Source organism: Haliaeetus leucocephalus, unplaced genomic scaffold (assembly GCF_000737465.1).
Source record: "Haliaeetus leucocephalus isolate CR32 unplaced genomic scaffold, Haliaeetus_leucocephalus-4.0 Scaffold336, whole genome shotgun sequence".
Taxonomy (NCBI): domain Eukaryota; kingdom Metazoa; phylum Chordata; class Aves; order Accipitriformes; family Accipitridae; genus Haliaeetus; species Haliaeetus leucocephalus.
Window position 1 is genome coordinate 32310 of NW_010972772.1, and position 2847 is coordinate 35156.

The window sequence follows — 2847 nt, forward strand, 5'->3', positions numbered from 1 at the left end:
CTCCCCCAGCACCTCCTCTGGGGCGATGTGACCGCCATCTTGCTGGCAGGATGTAGGGGGCCTGGCCCCCTGTTCCCCCCTTCTCCAGGGTTTTTGGGGTGCCCAGCCACCCCTGTGCCCTCCCTGAAGTGCTCCCATGGGGGGGGGTGTCTCCTGCGTGTCACTGCAGGGAGCAAAGGCACAGCCTGGGGGTACTGGGGGGGGTAGGGCAGGACGCTGGGGTCCCTTTTCCATAGGAGGTCTCAGGATGCCTGGGTGCTGCCCCCCGCTCCCCCCAGCTGTAGGGCCCTGCGTGGGTGCTGCCCCTTCCCTAAAGCCTGGCTTGAGTCTCTCTGTCGTGTAGAGACCTGTAGGGCTATGCCGGGGCACCAAACGCGGGTGCCACAGCCCACCGGCCATGGGCCTGATGCAGAGATGTTTGCAGGGATAAGCAGGTGAGAGGTGCACCCCACCACCACCCTTGCCCCCGCCAATTCTGGTGTCCACGGCCTCCCTGCCATTGGGGATTAGGGCCAGCAGCAGCTGTTTGCATTTTAGCTGCAGTTCTTCGATGGTGCTTCGTAGGTCACTGTTGTCTTCTCCTGCCCAGACGCCAGGATTAACAAGACAGGGGGAGGGGGCTGGTGCGGAAGGAGGGCTGATAAAGGGGAGGAGGGGACAGCTGCTGCCCCCAGTCCTGCTCTACTTCCCTGTGCACCTTCAGACCCCCCTGGTCCCACCCTGTTGCCCCTGGGCACCCCCGAGGACTGCTGCTGCCTTATGGCTCTGAGCACCCCTGGGCCCCCCCAGTGCTTCTCCAGTGCCCTGGCACCCTGAGTCCTGCTGTCCTGTTTGCTTTCTCCCTCTCTCCTGGTGTGACTCCCTCGTCAGAGGCCACTGCAGGTGTTTGTGTGACAGGGGAGGGCACAATGAGCAGCAGTGATGACTGCACTAGAACAGACTGAGCCATGTGCCCGTTGGCTGGGCTGGGCTGGGCTGGGAGCGCAAGGTGGAGGAGGGCTCTGTGTGCTACATCAGGTAGGAGCAGCCCCTGATCCCCCCCCACCTCCCTCCCTGGCCCCCGCTCACCCCACGTGCCCCCCAGCCCCAGCGGCACCACGCTGACCTCGCTGGAGCAGACTTGTGCCTATCTCCTGGCTGACAGGACCTGCAAGTGTGGCCTTGAGCGTCCACTCAACACGCACAAGGTGTGGGGCAGGGGGCTGTCAGGTGTGAAACAGGGAGGGGCAGGTGGGGAGGGGCTGCAATGGGGACACTCCCCGGACACAGGGAGCTGCAAGAGATGGCCCTGGCTGCAGGAGCAGGGGATGCGGCTGCCCTGTGCTGGATGGGTCTGGGGGTCCCTGTGGGGTGGCTGGTCGCCACTTTCAGCCTGCCCTGTGCCTTGCAGGTGTTTAACTTCGACCTGGGGGCAGCGGTGGCTGGGTGGAGCGTGTTTGCCCGCAGTGCAGTAGCAGGGGAACATCATCCTCCATCAAGGCACTGGCAGAAGGGCTATTTGTCCTTGGGATGAGGGCAAGGGAGAGTGTTTGCCCCAGGGAACAGAGTGGTGGGAGGTGTTAGCACCCAGATTGGGGTAGAGGAGGAGTAGGTGCCCTTGGGGAGGAAGGTGGGGGTATTTATGTACCCCCAGGAGAGCAGAATCTTTGTGCTGGGGAGGAGGGTGCAGGAGGGTGCTTGCCCCCAGGGCATGGGAGGAAGATGAGGAGGATGGGTTGGTTTTGCCCTGGTGGTGAGGCCTGGGGGTGTCTATGCCCCATGTCTTGAAGGTGCCCCCAACTTGCCCCTCTTGCCAGCAGTTCAGCCTTGTGAGCCCCTTTGCAGCACCTACCTCGACTGATACCCCCTCCATGACTACTGAGGCCCCGTGTGGGGAGGGCTGGGCCCCCGACAACCCCATGGACACCCCAGAGCACCTCAACCTGCTGGGGCCCCATCTGGGCAGCTCCCTGCTGGGTGCCAAGCTGCTGGATGAGTGGGGCGAGGGGACTGGGCACCTTGGAGGCATTGGTGGAGGTACTGCTTGGACAAGGGGTGCTGGGTGCCCAGGGAAGCACCGGGGGCATGCTGCATGCCAGGGGGCAGGGGGTGCTCCTGGGTAACATCCTGCCTCTCCCTCAACCCCCCCAGGCAACCTACTGGCGCCGAGCCCCCTGCTCCAGAATCAACCACTGCTGCTCCCCACACTGCCTCTCCTGGGAGTGTCGTTGGGCACTGCCAGCCCCATGTCTGGCCTGCTCCAGAGTCTGCAGGTGCGTTGTTGAGGCAGGGGCATGAGGGGCCAGGAGAGCTGGAGGGGCCCTGGGATTTTGGGGTGAGGGGTGTGGGGGTGCTGGGGCCAGGAGGTGTTGAGCAGTAGTTTGAGAGGGACATGGGAAAGGACGGAGGGAGGCCTAGAATTGTCAGAGGGGGTGATGGATGGAATTGGAGACCACGTGGAGTCTGGGGGTGTTAGGAGGATGGGGGGCTTTTGGAGGCTTCGGGGTGTTGGTATGATGTGGAGGGGTCCTGGGGGTGATGGGGAGACACAAAGGGAATAGGTGAACACAGGAGTGTGGGGAGGATAGAGGCACTCACAGGGATGGGATGGGCAGGTAGAAGGGTATGGGGGTTGTATGGGACAAGGAGGGATGTGGGGGACACATGGGGGTGTTTGCTGACTCTCCCTGCCCCCCAACAGCTGGGCCCCAGCTTCGGCTCCTCTGAGAAATCGGCGACACCGTTGGGTCCCAGTGCTGGAGGCTCCCCCAGCCCCCCTGCACCTCCCAGCCTCCCCGAGGGCACCCCAAGTGCCTTAGAGCCCCCTGTGCCCCGTCAGGTTGAGCCGGGCAGCTCCAGACCCAGTGG